Raw genomic sequence first — 19,693 nt, forward strand, 5'->3', positions numbered from 1 at the left:
CAGTATCTTGCCTGGAGAATTCCATGGACAGAGGAGCCTGGTGGGCTACAGTCCATGGGGTCACAAAGAGTCAGACAGGACGGAGTGACTTTCACTGAGTCTGCTCAAAAGGGGGAACTGTTCAAAAAAAGACAACAGGCCCAAATGGAGTCACTTGTGCTAAGCCTACCACGCCAAATGGAGACTTAATACCTAACCTGATTCAGCCTCTCGCAGGAATATGATCTTGACCAGACAGTCTGGAATTCCCTGGTCAGCACTAGGGAGGCAAATGCCTCATAGCCCCCCACAGTTAGCCCCCCATAGGGAAGTGATCTTGCCTGAAAATGACCCACTCCGCTAGTTCCTCTCTCCTGTCCCTTCTGTCCATAAAAGCCTTTCATTTCATGCAGCTCCAGGGAACTCCTTCCTATTAGCTCCATAGAATGCTGCTTGATTCTTGGCTCGTAGAATAAAGCCAATCTGATCTTTCAACTGACTTCGTTGAACTGTTTTCTAACATTCCCCTTAGGTTGGCTTCTTCCAGGAAACCGTGTTGATGAGGCAGATGGCACCACTGGGAGCCCTTCTTCCCAAACGGGAAAAAGTGGGAAAAGTGGTGGGGCTCTGCAGAGGAAGGCGGCGACGGAGCAGGCTGCCAGAGCCCCATTTTGTGAAGCAAGAAGGTTAGGAATTTGAGGGGCTCTTTCGAAGAAATTTACAAAAGAACCTTACAAACAGAATGCCAGAGCCCCTCTGGAGACCAAGGAGGGGCTGCACACCTCAGGAGTCTTGAAGTTCAAGCTTCATTAGCTTCATGGTAAATTCAAATTGGCAAGTGAAAATATTGATCCATTGAGGGAAAGGAAGGTTGGATATTGGTCGAGGATACTATCTTCTTTGGGGAGATTTCCTTGAAAATAATGGTTTCTATAAATCTGGAAATTATAATAAATGTGAGAGTCTTATCGCAGTTCAAAGACTAAACTAATAACTAGCTTCCCCAGTGGCTCAGTGGTAAAGAATCTGCCTGCAGTGTAGGAGCCACAGGAGATGCAGGTTCAATCCCTGGGTCAGGAAGACCCCCTCGAGAAGGAAATGGCACCCCACTCCAGTATTCTTGCCTGGAGAATTCCATGGACAGAGGAGCCTGGCGGGTTACAGTCCATGGGGTCGCAAAGAGTCGGACACGACTGAGCAACTAAACAACAACAACAAAATAACTGGCCAATACTCTATACATGAATTAATCATTGTTATCCTTTGGCTGTAACACTAACTGGTGTCGGTGATGTTTTTCAGCATGTGTGTGCTCAGTCGCTCAGTCACACTGGACTCTTAGCGACCCCATGGACTGTAGCCTGCCAGGCTCCTCCATCCGTGGGATTCTCCAGGCAGGAGTACTGGAGTGGGTTGCCGCTTACTCCTCCAGGGGATCTTCCCGACCCAGGGATAGTACCGGTGTCTCCAGCATCTCCTGCACTGATTGGCAGGTGTAGTCTTTTAACACTGAGCCACCTGGGAAGCCTGACGATTTTCAGCACTCACCAAACGAAGGATTTCCTTAGTATTTTCTTCTTCTTTTTTTAATTTTTACTTTTTGACTAAGCCATGTGGCATGTGGGATCTTAACCCCCTGACTAGGGATCAAACTCTCGCCCCCTGCATTGGAAGCGCAGAGGCTTAACCACTGGACCACCAGTCCCTAGAAACTGTTTTCTTATGGACTCCTAATTAGTAAAAAAAATAATAACAATATATATATATATTTAATCATGCTCCACGGCTTACAGGATCTTAGTTCCCTGACCGGGACTGAACCTAGGCCCTCAGCAGTGAAAGTGAAGAGTCATAACCACTTCCAGGGACTTCCAGGGAATTCCCAAGATATTTTGTTATAATTATCTTACAAAACTAGTGTAAGCAAGGTTACCCTTACTGCTCTTTTCGGCACCTCACTACATATGATATAGTAGGATCATATGTATTTTCTATTTCCTTCAGTCAAGGCATAGCTGGCTACTGAGTAGAATGTATTTGTTCTCAGTTGTTTCCTGAACTAACAAGTCACTGACTCCAAGCCTAAGCATCCACCCTGATCTCACAGAACCACAGGAAGTTTTAGCTGGAAAGGCCCTTTGCCAAAGATCACTGGGCCCAGTATCCTGGTTTCCAGACAGGCAGGTGAGTCCTTGGCATTAAGGATTTCCTGAGGAGTACCAGGCACCAAAGTCTGCATGGCTGGCACTCAGACCTCTTAGGGAGGACATCTGCATTCTAAGCTTTCTCCCCAACCATGAAGGATATTATAGGGAAGCAAAATTCACCACCCCATCTCTCTGGCGTGTGGATTATTTCACATGCCAAGGTGAAAATAATCAAGGCCCCAAAACTCAGGAAGAAATCCTGACCTTCCCCCAACTGATTAAAACCATTCAGATAAGGAGTTCCCTGGTGGTCCAGCAGAAAAGAACCCACCTGCCAGTGAAGAAGACACAGGTCTGATCCCTGGTCAGGAAAGATCCCACATGCCAGGGAGCAACGAAGCCCATTCACCACAACTCCTGAGCCAGCGCTCTAGAGACCCAGAGCCACAACAAGAGAAGCCTGCACACCACAACTAGAGAGTGGTCCCCGCTTGCTGCAACTACAGAATGCCTACATGCAGCAGGGAAGACCCAGTGCAGCCAAAAATAAATACACAAATAAAATAATTTTAAAAAAATATCCAATAGAGATCCTCTTCCCAGGATAGAGCTGTCACCAGGGTCATCTGCAGAGTCGGCTCCGGGTGGCAGGGACAGGGCATAAAGACTAGGGTCCTCTCTGGGTCCCAGTGGCTCTGCAGGCCCAGCACACAGTTGCTTATCAAACATTTGCTTTTCCATCTTGATGTGAATTTCCTTCCATCCCTTCAAAGTCTCAAAACATTACCTCCAACATCCTCTCTCATCTTCAGCTGAAGGTGGTATTCAAGGTGAGGGTTTCTGCCACTTTGGTGAGTGACTCAGTTTTCCTGGGTCTTTCCCATGGATATATGTTACTTAACTTCTGTTTGGGTTGCCATTTCCTTCTCCAGGGGATCCTCCCATCCCAGGGATTGAACCTGGGTCTCCTGCATTGCAGGCAGATTCTTTACCAACTGAGCTACCAGGGAAGCCCTTATGTCCATTTAATTCCTAGACCAGCTAGAAGAACCTTGAAGGGCAGAGGAAAATATCTTCCTCCCCAACAATGTACACAGTTGACCCGAGCAACAGAGATACAACATCCCCCCAAATTCACTTCATTTGAAAAGGTAACATGAACTGTTTAATAAAGAAAAGGAAGGGATTTCCCTGGTGGTCCAGTGGCTAAGAACCTTCCTTCCAATGCAGGGGACTCGGGTTGGATCCCTGGCCAGGGAACTAAGATCCTACATGTTGTGGAGCAACTACTGAGCCCGTTCCACAACAAGAGAGCTCGCTCACCACAACTAAGACCTGATGCAGCCAGAGAAATAATTTTTTTTTTAAGTACACTTGAAAAAAAAAAGGACGAAGGAACTTCAGTTGTCCAGTGGCTGGGACTCCATACTCTCAATGCATGGGGCCTGGGTTCGATCCCTGATCAGGGAACTAGATCACACACGAGGCAACTAAGATGGAAGGTCTTGTGTGCCACAACTAAGACACGGCACAACCAAATAACTACTGAAAAAAAAAAAAAAACCAAACAAACAACCCAAACACTGTCATGGCTGAGCAGAATCTCTGGAGGTGGTCTCAGGACATGAGTCTGCCTTCTCCCTGCAACTGCCAGCTTTCCTGATGAAAGCACCTTTCCTTTCTATTGACACTTGCATCTTGAATTATTGGCTTTTGAGTGGTGCATGGCGGAACCTGAGTTCAGTAAGAGTTCTTTCATTCAGTCATCCCGCACACTTCACAAATGACCAGGCAGACCCAATTCTTGCCCTCGTGGAGCCTGCACAGCGGTGAGTTCGGTGAAGCAAAGAAAATGTGTAACTTATTAGTTGTCATGGGCGATGTATAAGGAAAGTGCAGGACCTCCCAGAGAGGCCCAGGACGGTGAGGAGGGAGGATGAGTGGGGATGAATCGGGGAGTCGGGGAGGCTGCTCTGAGGACCATCTGAGGGAGGAGCCTGAGGACTGTGTGGTCAGCAGCCCCGGCTCAGCAGCAAGTGGGACTTAAGCCAAGTGAGTGAGGGGAGGATCCTCAAGCATCAAGGAGCACAGTCTTTGAAACGGTGGATTCTGGAGGGCACAGAAAAATACAAGAAAGAAAGGAAAACTTACCCAGAGTTCTGTTTTTGGCTAAACAGCCAACTGTTAAAATGATGGTGAGCAACACCCCCGTTTTTATCTTTTCCTTAAAGCAACTTTTATACTTGGAATGAAATTATTTCTCTTTTTCCACTTACTGTCTTTCCTGACCAGAAATGTGTTCTGTGAACACAAAGCATCTTGTCTATCTTGTTTTATTTGCTCTATAATATGTGGCGACTGGATGAACAGACAGAAACCTCCCAAATCGCCCTGTTTCCTAAACACAGGCATGTACTATGAGCATGGACAGATGGACAGATAAGCAGACAAGACAGATAAGCAGTTACACAGACGACAGACAAGACAGATAAGTACTTTTAAACAAACGAAGTTTAAATATACATATTGAGGGGATATATTTATACGTATGGGCTTCCCCAGTGCCTTAGCGGTAAAGAAACCTCCTGCAATGCAGGAGACGCAGGAGACTCAGGTTCGATCCCTGGGTCGGGAAGATCCCCTGGAAGAGGGCATGGCAACCCACTCCAGTGTTCTTGTCTAGGAAATCCCATACACAGAGGAGCCTGGCGGGCTACAGTCCATGGGGTCGCAAAGAGTTGGACACGACTGAAGCGACTGAGCACACACATGTATACTTACAGCTGATTCACACTGTTGTACCACAGACACTAACACAACATTGTAAAGCAATTATCCTCCAATTAAGAAATGTGTTTGTGTTTAGTCGCTCAGTCATGTCCGACTCTTTTCGACCCCATGGACTGTGTAGCCCACCAGACTCCTCTGTCCATGGGATTCTCCAGGCAAGAATACTGGAGTGGGTTGCCAGGCCCTCCTCCAGGGGATGTTTCTGATGCAGAGATTGAACCTGCTCCTCTTACATCTCCTAAGATAAACCATAATGGAAAAGAATATTTTAAAAATGTATTAAAAAATAAATGTACTGTTTTCAGTTGGAGGTAAGGGCTTATTCCCATCATCTCCTGTTTTCATTACAAGCTCTGCTCTGCAAGGGAGGAAGTGGAAAGCAGGCAGTGGGGCCAAGACCCTTCCTGACCCCCACAGAGCCCATGCTCTCATCTTCTCTCAGCTGCATAACAAGCCTCGGTGTGTCTACGTGATTTACAAAACTTGCTGCCTGTGGAGGGATGTTTAGGCGGTTCACTGTTCCTCCCTACAAAGGAAACCGGGATGAATAACACATCTTCTCTCGTGTACAGGATTACTTCCTAGGGTTAAAACTCTAGATCGCATTTTGTACCTGGAGACACAGAGCCAGATTGCCCACCAGCAAGGCTGTACTGATTCACAGTTTTAAACAGCAGAGTAGGGGACAGCCCCTTCCCTAAATCCTCACCCAGGCCACATCAGTCCATCTTATAAAACCCTGGCAATTGGGGAGGAATGTGATGCCATCGTTGGCTTTATCTGAACACGTCTGATTATCCGTGAAGTCTGAACATCTTGTCCTGTATTTACTGAAACGCTGGCGGACTTCCTTCCTTTTCTTCATTTCTTTTTTTGGTAAGTGGAGTGTTTCAATCCTTTGCCTGAAATTAGTAAAATGGGGGTGGGGGGAGGTGTCCCTGACCAGGCAGCATCATCGTCACCTGGGAATTAGAAATACAAATTCCCACGCCCCATGCTGGACTTGTCGAATCAGAAACTCTGGGCGTGGGTCATCCAGCTGACGAACACTCTGGATGGACGCTGAAATGCCTTAAATCGTTGGGATTTTGGTCACACTAGACTCTCATTCTCTGTACAGGAAACATGTCCCTAACTTCTAAACTGGAGACACAAAGCTTTTTCCTCCTTAAATCAGCATTTAAGGACCTTTAGTCCAGAAGATTCTGTAGATAATTAAGACCCTGGGGGCTCAGCGGTAGTGAATCCACCGGCAATGCAGGAGACCTGGGTTCCATCCCTGGGTTGGGAAGATCCCCTAGAGAAGGAAATGGCAACCCACTCCAGTATTCTTGCCTGGAGAACTCCATGGACAGGGAGTCTGATGGGCTACAGCCCACGGGTTTGCAAAAAGCTCGACACGACTTAGCAAGTAAACCATCACCACCACCACATAACAAAGGGAACTCTTTTCAATTCTCTATAATGACCTATACAGGGTTAAAATCTAAAACAGAGTGGATGCATGTATATGTAAGTCTGATTCACTTGGCTGTACATCTGAAACTAACACAACATTGTAAATCAACCACGCTCCAATAAAAACTTTTTAAAAAAGAGAGAGACTGTGAATTACCACAACAAAACTCAGCTAACTCACAACAGCCAAATCAACGCTGAGAAGGGACTCCCTGTTCTCATCTGCCCAGCACCAGTCCCCTTTTTGAGCCACAATCTGTATTGTCTCTGACCCTCCACTCTCAGGACCTGTGGTCTGGCCCTAGTACAGGGGTGGGAAAGCGACTCAGGCCTGACTCAACACCACCTCCCTCCACCCTCTCCAGTCCTCCCACCCCGACAGCTCAGCCCTCCCAAGGACCTGGGACTCAAGCCCATCGAAGATTCATGTGTCCTGGACAACCTCTCTCAACTCTTCCATCGCTACCCCTCCTACTTCCTGCAGCAAATCCAGGCCCTTCTGCAGGATTCCCAAGGGTGTGCTGACCACTGCCCAGAGGGGCCACCTGCGCCCCCAGGGGACAGGCTGAGCCCACTTCAGCCATATCCGGGGGCCGGATGTGCAGAAACGTGACTCTGTGCTGGGATTAGCCACCAGGATGGGCATTTCCAGTAGTCACTAGCCTCCTGGGTCCATAATCCCTTTATTTGAGACGCTCTGTAAGCCTTCAGCAGCGACAGCTGGCAGACACATTTCCCAGCCTGGCGGGTGCCGGGGTGGGTACATGGAGACCGAGTGGCAACATTCCTCAGCCTCACCCCAGGGCTCCCGGTATGTCTGTAGGGGAGAACTCGGCCTCGGATGTTCCCAGAACTGCCCCCCTCGCCAACACCATCAAGGGCCAAATGCACAGAACTTCCCTAACTCAGAGGCATCAACCTGTCCTTGTGCTCGGGACCTTTACTTTTTCCCTTTGGATGTTGATTTGTTGTTGTTGTTCTCAAATAAGATATTCAGGATGGTTTTATCTCTGCGTCCACACATTGATGAAACTGACTTGTTCAAGAACGTCTATGGAGGGGACCCAGGGCCCGGCTGATACTCTCTGAACTCCAGACACATAAAGCAGACACGTTACCGACCACACAGCGCGAGGAACTGATGTGTTCCACACACTCGAATGATGCAAGTGCAGGAAAGCTCCAGGCTGACCAAAAAAGGAAGTGACACGATTCAGCTTCCATAGAGGGCTTTCGACCGTGTGAGGGACAATGTGTGCGGACAGGCAGAGAGGAGGGGCCCCGGGGTTGGGGAGATGCTGCTCCCCAGGAGAGAGTTTCAGGCTGGTGAACAAGGACGCGTCAGAAACCCCTCTCTGCACTTTGTAAAGAAAGGGAGAACTCAGGATTTGATGGGGTCAGTGGAGTGTTCACGCTCTGCACCAGACTCACCGCAGACCTGCAGCCCAGCAGGGAAGCCAGCGTCTCCTGACATCTGTGTGTGAAAGGGTCACCGCTCTGTGACAAAGGACTTGTCAGCAAGTCAGGGCTGGCAGCACCGGGACTCCTTCACACACACACACACACCCCACCGGGACTCCTTCTCACACATACACATACACACATATCTGTACACACCTACACACAATCACAAACACACCCCCACACAGACACACACACACACACCTTCACAACACACATATACGTACACACCCACACAACATCCCACATAAACTCACACACACCACACATAAACACACAGTCACACACACACCCCACACACATATACACACATACCTCTCACACATAGTTATACACATACATACACATACATTCACCTTCTACAGTCACACACACATCCCACATATATGTACACACCTACACAATCACACACACACACCTCACATATACGTACACACCCACACACCCTCACAACATCCCACATAAACTCACACACCACACATATACATACAGACTCACACAGTCACCCACACCCCACACATACCTCTCATACATAGTCGTACACACACACACCACACATACACATACATTCACCTCCTACACAGTCACACACACATCCCACATATACATACGCACCTACACACAATCACACACACACCCACAGACACGCACACACACACCTTCACAACACACACATACACCTCACATATATATATTCACCCACACAGTCACACACACACAGCACACATACACCCACACACCCTCACAACATCCCACATATACTCACACATACCACATACACAGTCACACACACACCCCACACATATATATACACATACTTCCCACACACAGTCATACACACACACACTACACATACACTCACCTCCTACACACTACAGTCACACACATATATGTACACACCTACACAAAGTCACACACAAACACACACCGCCACACAGATGCACACACATACCTTCACGACACACGTATACACCTCACATATATGTATATATTCACCCACACATAGTCACACACACACCGCACTCAAGCATTTCAGTCCCAAACACAAGACCCTCCCCAGCTGCACTGACCATCCAAACAGGGGTACAGAATCAAGCAAACAAAACAGACAATTGTCATGGATTAAAAACAACTTTTCATTAAAAGAAAAAGGCCTTGAACTGGGCAAAGATTGCGGAATGGGAAACACAAGAGGAATTTGAAAGTGTAAGGCAAAAAAAAGTGAGAAAAAGGCACGTTGGAAGAACCAGGCAAGTCCTAGAACTGTCTGGGCTTTGGTCTCTGAAGAGTATTCCTCGAAGCTGGGATGACCCGGGCCTGTTGAAGGGGATGCTGTGCCCTATGGGGTGGGGGGGGTCTCCCCCTTTCTGAGGATGAAACCGTACTCCACAGTAGCCACCAGAGGGCGCCAGAAAATTCTGTTAGCAAAAATTCAATCAGCAAAATTTTTTTGAAGGGCATTTCTTTCAGCTTTGTACTTCTATCCATCCAAAGCTCACAGTGAACCCCGTCTGAGTCCAACCCTGGGTGTTTACACTGCAGTTCAGCCAGTGGACAGTGGGAAGGAGGGGGAAGACTTCCACAAGAATATGTTCTGAACCACGGCGATCTGGAGGAGTGATGAGAAATAAGGCACCCAGGAGAGGTAGATCCCAGCCAGCAGGAGGAAATGGAAATATCCAAACCCTCAGCTTCATCCTCCCCCGCTCCCTAGTCTGTTTCCTTTTCCCCTACATGTCCATGTAAGCTAGCATCCTTAGACTCGCTGCTTTTTATCCAACCCGGCCAAGGAGCCGGCTAAAGACCGGCCTGGTCACCTCTGGCCAACCAAGGCCAGAAACTAAGCACGTGGTGGCTGGCGCCCCCTGGTGGGAGGACTAGCGAACAGCACCCTCTACCGGGCCAGAGGCAGGTGGACAACAGGTGAAGGACAGGTGACAAGCCCATTGAGGACCTCTGTCTCCTCCTCTCCACCAGCCACTCCTGAAGTGTGGGCACATCTCTCAGTTCTAATCTTGTCCTCAACAGAACTTGCCAAGCCCCAGGTATCACCTGTAAAGGTGGCCCATGTTATTCACAACTTGTTTCCCCAAATATCCATCAGTGGACATTTCACAGGAATCATGGCTTCACCTGTGGCGGAACCAGAGAACCACGGACGGAAAAAGGCAAAGGAGGCAGCTGGGGAAGGGACAGAGACCAGACACCACTGGACTCAGAGAAGTGCCGAGAAGGGGATACCGGCAGGTAAAACGTCAGTCCTCTTCCCACCGTTATGTCTGGCCCAAGCCTTCCTACTTTTGTTTTCTCAAGTTCCTACTTAAGAACAGTTTTGAGGTCGCCATGGAAACATAACATTTTGCAGTTGTTAGGAAAGCAAGACTCACAGATGAAAATAATTCAGCAAAGAAACCCCAGAGAGGCCTTCTAGCCGCCCTGTGTAAATGCAACACAGTGTTCGGGTATTTGTCGACAGAATGGGCTGTATTTTTCAAACATTTACTTTTCTCAAATATTTACTTTCCTAAAACTGTGTTATCAGTAGGGAGAGACCCATAAAGACTTACTTTCCAGCATATAAACAGAAGCCTGAGCTGGTTAATAATTTGCTCCACAGCAGACCCGCTCTGGAAATGACCAGTAATCGTTTCCTTTCAGCCAGGTTCACTTGAATTCTGCCAGCTCTGCAGCCTTAGTGTCTCAACTTTTCCAGGCCTCAGTTTACTCATCTGTAAAATGGAGGTAACACATCTACTTCATACGGTCCCTGAACGGATGAAACGAGCCAACGCCTAGGCCTCAGGATCTCTGACCCTCGTGTCCGACTCTTTTGCAACCCCGTGGACTGTAGCCTGCCAGGCTCCTCTGCCCGCGGGATTTCCCGGTCAAGAATACTGGAGTGTGTTGCCAGCCAGCCACTCCTCCTCCAGGGGATCTTCCTGACCCAGGGATCAAACTCACATCTCCTGCGCTGGCAGGCAGACTCTCTACCACTGAGTCACCAGGGGAGACTCTTCTGTTCTGTGTGGATGTGTGTTTTTGTTTGAAAAAAGTCTGTAAGTTTTATGTTATCACGGGATCTCTGACTTAGTGAGTTTTCAGAGTTATTGCTCTAAAGTGAAGCGTCTTGGTCAGGTTCCTGAGAGGTCTCAGCCTCACCAGTTACATCTCAAGCTATCAGGCTTTTATGGGGACATGCAGTACGAGACAGATGTACGGGTTATATTAGAAACAGGACTATCCTGCCTTCAGAAAATAGATACGATTCTAAAGTTTCTACACACTAACCCCTAAATATAAGTAAGCCAAATATAATTTCTTTTTTAAAGCCAAATATAATTTATTTTGCCTAAAATTGCTATTAATAACATTCACAGCAGACACACCATCAGATTGGCTAAAGGTGAAATTGCACCAGGCACAGCCAAAAAAAGTAAAATAAAGATACCCAAAGTATCCTTAACAGTAAGAATCCAGAGAATGAAGAAATGTCAAAGTGAAGGATTCTCGCACTTTCCAAGGTTCCCAAGTCTCCAGAGGTAGAAGAGGTGGATGATCAGGAGGAGGGGAGGAGAGTGGGTTATCATTTGTCATTCCTGATATACATCTGCTAGGACTTTATACCATGTTACTGCAGTAACTGAAGCCTAGACCGTACATGAAAAATGTGAGCCTGCCAAAGCATGCGGGTGACCTGAGAGCATTTGAGGGTACCATTGTTTCTGCACAGGATGCTAAATTGTTTAAAATGAAACCTCCAGATGTACTGCAGAGTGACCCAGGGCAGTGTAAGACCTACAAGAAAAGTTCAGTTATTAATGTCCTTTTTCCCCAAACTCCTTTCACAAGTTACCTCCCCTTGTCCTACTCTCTGGCAAATGTCCTGCCCCTAATACTATTGATGAATATTCAGATTTTATACATTTAGAAATGCTTTCCTTGGCCCCTGTAAATTTCCATGTAAATAATAAATAATAGTCACAGTGCCTGAACATAAGAAAGTGATCAACTCAAAATTGTTGAATGAGTGAGAATAGAAAGAGAAAAAACCATCAAGGGTTAAACAGAAGGAAAGAATTTTTTAAATGGTGTTACTGCACAGGGAATTCCCTGGTGGTCCAATGGCTAGGACTGGGTGCTCTCACTGCTATGGGCCTGGGTTCAAGTCCTGGTCAGGGAACTAAGATCCCACAAGCAGCGCCGCATGGCCAAAAAAAAAAAAACGTATTACAAATCAGTGGGGAGAAAAAGGATTATTTAAAAATACTAGTACTGGAGTAACTGGTTATCTGTTTTGAAAAAATACATCTTAGAGCCTTATCTTATACTAGTAATTCTAGAAATTTCAGACGGAGTAAATGGTTTCTTATGAAGAGAAGGACTTCATGAAACAACTAGAAGAAAAGAGTTATCTCGTTTAAGGACAGGGAAGAGCTTACTCTAAGCACAAAACAGAGGAGGGAAAACTCAAAGCAAAGTGTGATAGGTTGTTTTATATTAAAAAGTAACGTAACTACTAAGTGTAATATGCTCTGGAACAGAAAAAAAATATCAGGTTAAAAACTAAGGAAATCTAAACAAAATATGGACTTTAGTTAATGACAGTATATCAGTGATGGTTTCAATAACTATAACAAAAGTACCATAGTAATATAAGATGTTCATAATAAGGGAAACTGCTTGTGGAATCTATGGGAATTCTTGGCACATTGGCTGAAATTTTCTGTAAATCCAAAACTGTTCTAAAATAAAAAGCTAATGAACAAAATACATCCCCTTCAAAATAAAACAAAACAAAAACGGAGGACAACGGTTAACAGGTTTGTTTAAGACAATGGCCAGGCAGGTAGGTCTCTGGATTCAGGCTGTCTAGGCTTGACTCTCAGTTCTGTCACTCCAGCTGTGACACCCTAGACAAGTTAATTAACTTCCCTGTATCTGTTTCCTTGGGCTTCTCAGGTGGCACTAGTGGTAAAGAACCCTCCTACCAACAAAAGAGACATAAGAGACAAGAGTTTGGTCCCTGGCACTGGGTTATTTGGGGCTTCCTTGATACCTCAGTTGGTAAAGAATCTGCCTGCAATGTGGGAGACCTGGGTTCGATTCCTGGGTTGGGAAGATCCCTTGGAAAAGGGATAGGCTACCTACTCCAGTATTCTTGGGCTTCTCTTGTGGCTCAGCTGGTAAAGAATCGCCTGCAGTGTGGGAGACCTGGGTTTGATCCTTGGGTTGGGAAGATCCCCTGGAGAAGGGAAAGGCTCCCCACTCCAGTATTCTGGCCTGGAGAATTCCATGGACTGTATAGTCCATGGGGTTGCAAAGAGTCAGACACAACTGAGTGACGCTTTCACTGGGTTATTTTAAGAGGTTTGACAGAAAACAACAAAATTCTGTAAATCAATTATCCTTCAATTAAAAATTAAATAAATTAAAATCATATTAGTGAATGCACATGTGAGACTAACATTTTCCAAGAACATAATAAGTGCTCAGTAAATGCTAGCTGGCTTCATAGTATAAAGAATTCTCACAAAAAAATATAGAAAAATTAGTGCGTGCATGCATATTAAGTCACTCCAGTCATGTCCAACTCTGTGTGACGCTATGGACTGTAGCCCGCCAGGCTCCTCTGTCCGTGGGATTCTCCAGGCGAGAATACTGGAGTGGGTTGCCATGCCCTCCTCCAGGAGATCTTCCCAGCCCAGGGATTGACCCCAGGTCTCCTCCTGCATTGCATGCAGATTCTTTACCATCTGAGCCACCAGGGAAGCCCTGAAAAATCAGTACCTCGGTACAAAACTGGCAAAGAGAATTAAGACATTAAGAAATTACAAGTGGCTGATAAGGAACCACTGGTGGTCCAGTGGTTAAGAGTCTGCCTTCCAGTGCAGGGGATGAGGGTTCAACTCCTGGTCAGGGAACTAAGACGCCACATATCTCTGGGTAACTGAGCCAGTGCTCCACAACTACTAAACCCATGAGCTCTGGAGCTCGTGCTCCACAACAAAAGAAGCCCATGTGCCACAACTAGACAGAAGCCCCTAAGCCTTGCAACTAGAGAAAGCCTGTGTGCTGCAGTGAAGACCCAGGGCAGCCAAAAAAAGAGGCTAATAAACATACAGGGGGGAGTTCACTCTCACTGATAAAGAATTTAAAAAGTCAAACCAAGATTATAATCTTTTCCTCTTACCAAACTGGCAAAGATTGAAAATGATAGTGCCTAGCATAGGAAAGGATGCTATTATACTGCTAAAGTGGCAGTGGAAGAAAAGTTATGACCAACCTAGACAGCATATTGAAAAGCAGAGACATTACTTTGCCGACAAAGGTCCTTCTAGTCAAAGCTGTGGTTTTTCCAGTAGTCATGTATGGATGCGAGAGTTGGGCTATATAAGAAAGCTGAGCGCTGAAGAATTGATGCTTTTGAACTGTGGTGTTGGAGAAGACTCTTGAGAGTCCTTTGGACTGCAAGGAGATCCAACCAGTCCATCCTAAAGGAAATCAGTCCTGAATATTCATTGGAAGGACTGATGCTGAAGCTGAAACTTCAATACTTTGGCCACCTAATGTGAAGAACTGACTCATTGGAAAAGACCTGGATGCTGGGAAAGACTGAAGGCAGGAGGAGAAGTGGATGACAGAGGATGAGATGGTTTGGATGGCATCACCGACTCAATGGACATGAGTTTGAGTAAACCCCGGGAGTTGTGATAGACAGGGAAGCCTCGCGTACTGCAGTCCATGGGGTCGCAAAGAGTCAGACACGACTGAGTGACTGAACTGAAAGTGGCAGTGCGGTGGGGGTGGGGGGGTATAATTTGATATGATTTTGGGGGGAATAATTTGACAATATACAGTAATACATAACAAAATATAGCCTTTACAATATTTGCATTTTTGACTCTATAATTAAGCTAGGAATGTGTTCTAAATTATTGCATCAGAGATACACAAATAATTATAAGAATATTTATTAACCTAGCTGAGCATAAATGGCAAGCCTCACGCATAACTGGCAGGAATGTAAAATGGTAAAGTCCTGTGGAAAACAATTTGCTAGTTCCTCCAAAAGTTAAACATAGAGTTACTATGTGCGTGCGTGCTCAGTCGTGTCAGACTCTTTGTGACCCCATGGACTGTAGCCCACTAGGCCCCTCTGTCCATGGGACCCTCCAGGCAGAATACTGGAGTGGGTGGCCACTTCCTACTCCAGGGGATCTTCCCGACCCAGGGATCAAACCCAGGTCTCTTGTGTCTCCTGCATTTGCCGGCAGATTCTTCACCACTGCACCACCTGGGAAGCCCCAAAGTCATCAGATGACCCAGCAATGCTACTCCTTGGCAAATACCCCAAAGAACTGAAAACAGGTACTCAATCAGATACTTGCACGTCAGTGTGCGTATCGGCACCATTTACAACTGCCAAAAGGTGGAGGCAACCCAAGTGTCCATCAAGAGATGAACAGATAAACAGAATGTGGTCTCTACAAACACAGGAATATTATTAAGCCAGTCAAAGGAATGAAACTCTGAAACATGCTACAACATGAGTGAACCTTCAGGACATGATTCTAAGTTAACTAAGCCAGCCATAAAAGGACAAATATTCTATGATTCCACTTATATGAGGAACAGGTAAATAGAGACATAAAGTAGAACAGAGGTTACCAAGGGCTGGGGGAGGGAAGTAAGGGGAGTGATTGTTTACTGGTTGCAGAGCTTCTCTTTGGGATGATGAAAAAGTGTGAATGCATACTTGTGACGGTGATACAATATAGTGAATGGACTTAATTGAACACAAAAATGATTAAAACGGTGAATTTTATCTTACATATACTTTACCACAATAAAAAATTGCAAAAAAAAAGCATCCTATAGGACTCAGAGCGAGTTGCGGAACATGGACCTCCACGGCATGTTCCACGGCCATTCGGGATGCTACTGATTCATCTCCTGGACCTGGGGTTAACAAATTCACACAGCCTGCAGCCCACTCTGGCTACCAGCCAACTCAGATATTAAATAACCCGCTTCACTAGCCCAGGACACAGCAGCTGTGCCCATCCCCCGCCCCCCTCTTGATTTTTGACACGAAATAGGCACCAGCCGGGAGAAGCTGTGGGGTGGAGGTAAGGGTGGGGAACTGCTGATGCTAAAAGAGAGAAGCAACTGAGCAAAACCAGACCAGAACCTCCTTGGAGTCTCAATCCTTGAGAGAGTATCTCTCTTACCTTTTAATGATTTGCAAAAAGGGATTTTTCTTCCCTTAGTAACTCTTGTTCACTATATCAGCTACCCTCACAGTCTAGAAATTGTGCTATCTAAACTCAACATACACACACAAATAATTCCCTTGTCCTGCAATGCAAACCATTTCCTGGGGGGGGTTGACTTCACCAGAGATAGAGGCAGCCAACATCCTCTAAAAATTATCTGTTTCCACCATGTCACCAGGCCCTCCTTCAAGCTAAGTACTTCTTTTAACATTTCTTCATATAGCAGGTTTTTCTGGGTCTTTTCCACAAACGTGCTCTAAGTCTCTCTCTAAACTGTACACTAAAACATTTTAAATGGATGTTTGAAAAATTCATACAGCAACTGGGGACCTAAATGTTTTCAATGACAGTAAAAATTGTGTGGTGAACAACACTATGAATTTGAAAGCCGTGGGTTTCAAGTACGTTGCTTCCTAAGTTTACTTGTTTTGAGTCCTGTTTGAAGTCCTAAAACTTCAAAGCCAGCACCTCTTCATGTCAGGACTTGTGTCCATCAAAAGGCTCTATCTTTTGTTGTTGCTATCTCTGTTGTTGCTGCTATCTCTGCAGTTCATGAGACCTTTATAGAACCTACATGTAATTCACGTGATCAGAAAACCCCAAGGCGAAAACACTCCAGTTCTCAGAAACTCCGGACTGCCAATGATCCAGTCCACTAGAATACATTCCAAATGCAAGCCAAGATCGGCCTAGAGATTTAACTGAAAGAGTTGACAAGTGCATTACGGCTCATTCCTCGTGGACAAACGCAACAAGCTCCAGAGGAGTTCGTTACACACCACAGTCCCTACGGAAAAACAGCTTCCGCTTCACGTCATTGTCCAAACCTCTCCATAAATTATTTACTGCTCTTAGAAAACCCATCTTGGTCCCATTGCCAAAAATAGTTCAACTCAGGAGTCAGTGTTTGCAAACATTTCACCAAACTACCACATCTCCAAACACAGGGCCATTCTCAGGACAGCGCTTCTTTCTGGAAAACGTAAATTGAGGAAAAGGTTAATTCGAAAGAGCCAGTCCTGGTTCTCCAAGAGGCCTCACTGAATTAGCACCTAAGTCAACCTCCCTTTAGAAGAGTCGTGTGTGTGTCTTTTCAGTCGTGTCCAGCTCTTTGCAACCCTACAGACTGTAGCCCTCCTGGCTCCTCTGTCCATGGGATTCTCCAGGCAAGAATACTGGAGTGGGTTGCCATGCCCTCCTCCAGGGGATTTTCTTGACCCAGGAGTCAAACCCACATCTCCTGCATTGGCAGGCAGGTTTTTTTTTTTACCACTAGAGCCTCCTGGAAGGGCCCCAGAACAGAATCAGCCTTACTCAAAATATACATCCCACAGAAGCGAGCATAGCGCCTGGTTTATAGGTACATACACATGGGAATGTATTAATAACTCAGGTAAGCAAGCACGCCTTAGGTACCAACCCTGCCCTAATAATACACACCACTTCATAAGGTAGGTATGATTATTATTGCCATTTTAAAGATGCGGACATCTGCCCAACTGAAGAGTTAAGTGATTACTTTCCAAAGCTTCCTAAATTAAGCTACTGCTGGAATTCCAGCCCAGGTCTGCCTGATCCACAGCTTCTGCTCTTAATCACTATCTGTGCAGCCTCCTTGAATAACTAAAATGACATTTACAGGTAGCTTTTACCAAAGCCAACTCATTTGTTTCCTCCGGTTTGGGGAAGGTAGACCTTCCTGCAAGCCCATAAGCTATAATTTTCCATAATAATCAGTTTTATCTTAAAATCAGAACTTTCTCTTCATACACGTCCATACTTGTTTACATTTCTTTTTAAAAGTAATTTTATTTTATTTATTGGCTGCACCTCATGGCATGTGGGATCTTAGTTCATCGACCAAGGATTGAACCCTTGTCCCCTACACTGGAAGTGCGGAGTTTTAACCACTGGACCACCAGGGAAGTCCCCCATACGTGTTGATATTTCATAGTAGAACTCTGTTAAGACAGATTTATCTGGTTAAATTTCATACTTGATTAAATTTGTCTAAAATATAAATTGTGAACATCCTGAGACATACTTTTCTCCCTCAAAAGACAAATGCCAGAATCCACGCATCACTTGTGAGATTTTCATGTATATTTATGTGTTTTAAAAAGGAACAATAGATTTTGAAAATGCAGTGGCCCAAGTAGGGGAACTTCCTTGAGCTCAGTGTTATCCATGACCGCCATGTGTCCGGCAGGAAATCTGTAGCCGGTGACATTAACAATGACTGTGGAGACACTTGTGGCTGTACATCTGAATGAGGCAGGATAAAAAGCATGCTATTCGCTTTTCACGTATATCACAGGCATCAAAGCTCGTATTTCTCATCTTTCACCTCGTCTGTGCCAAGTAAGTGGTTTGTAGGGCTGACTCATTAAGCCTGCACACTCTGATGAGGCCGAAACTCTCAACACAGCCCACATGTGTTTATGCCCTTCTTAATGCCCTCACTTCAGCAGGGTAGGGCATTCCTGGGTGGTATTCCTAGGTTTAGACCAAGGATGGCTTTAATGATTATTTTTAGGCAAGCTTTGGTAAATATATAAGGCATGTGCAGAATCTCCTTGGAGAGAGGGACCCTCTATCTATTGCAAAAGCACAGGATAATCTGACAATCGAGAATCAGTTCCTTACCCTGACAGCTGAATCCAGCACAAAAAGCCCTGAGTTCATTTCTCCAGCATCCTATCAGAGAACGATTCAAATATTTACTTTTGAGTTACACCAGCCACATGCTCACCAAGATTAAATAGTCAACCGTCATCCTTGGCTAAAACAACTTACTGCTCAGAGATAAAACCTATTAGCTTGCTTTTCATATAAATACATGATCTTATGTCATCCTCAGAGCAGCCTGTGAAGTGGACGTTGTCTTCATTCCCATTTTACATACAAGGAAGCAGACTCAGAGAGGTTAAGGACCAGATAAAAGAGCTCCAGATACTAAGCAGCAGAGCCTAGAACTCAACCCCGGGCAATTTGCCTCTAAAACTCTGAACATCATCTCAGTATTACACTGCCTCTTCTGTTTGCTTGTTTGTTTAATATTTATTTATTTGGCTGCACTGGGCCTTAGTTGTGGCACAGGGATCTCCAGAGTGGGGGTTCAGTAGTTGCAGTGCAGGGGCTTAGCTGCCCCATACCCCATACCCCCCGCAACCTGCTCCTGCCACATGAAAGCTTAGTACCCAAACCAGGAATCGAACCCTCACCCTCTGCACTGGAAGGTGAAGTCTTAACCACTGGACCACCAGAGGTGTCCCTTACGTTTGCTTTTTATAAAGTTAAATCAACTTTGGCAATTTTGTTTCTCATTAGGTATAAGCATTGCTAATTCAGATTTCTCCCTCATTTGGGAGGAATTAAAGGAAAAAGTGGGGTGTGTTCTGCCTGCTGAGATAAAAGTTTGTTTCCTAAACTCAATCCCAACACTCCCGTGGGAAACAGCTGCAGCAGGACCTCTGGAGTCAGAATCTGGGTCCCCCAACTTGTAGCTCTGTAACCTTGAACAAGTCACTTCTCTTTGTATTGATATTTCAGCTTCCTCACCAATAAAATGAAGGCCATAAC

The 19,693-nt window shown here is 45.7% G+C and overlaps 1 protein-coding gene across 23 annotated transcripts in view; it reads right to left on the minus strand.

The window, feature by feature from the left end:
- Positions 1-19,693, minus strand: part of TACC1 (transforming acidic coiled-coil containing protein 1) — a 118,742-nt gene that overhangs the window by 71,724 nt on the left and 27,325 nt on the right. The window lies entirely within an intron of this gene.

Source organism: Giraffa tippelskirchi, chromosome 8, assembly GCF_054371585.1.
Source record: "Giraffa tippelskirchi isolate mGirTip1 chromosome 8, T2T-mGirTip1v1.2.pri, whole genome shotgun sequence".
NCBI classification, from domain to species: Eukaryota; Metazoa; Chordata; class Mammalia; order Artiodactyla; family Giraffidae; genus Giraffa; species Giraffa tippelskirchi.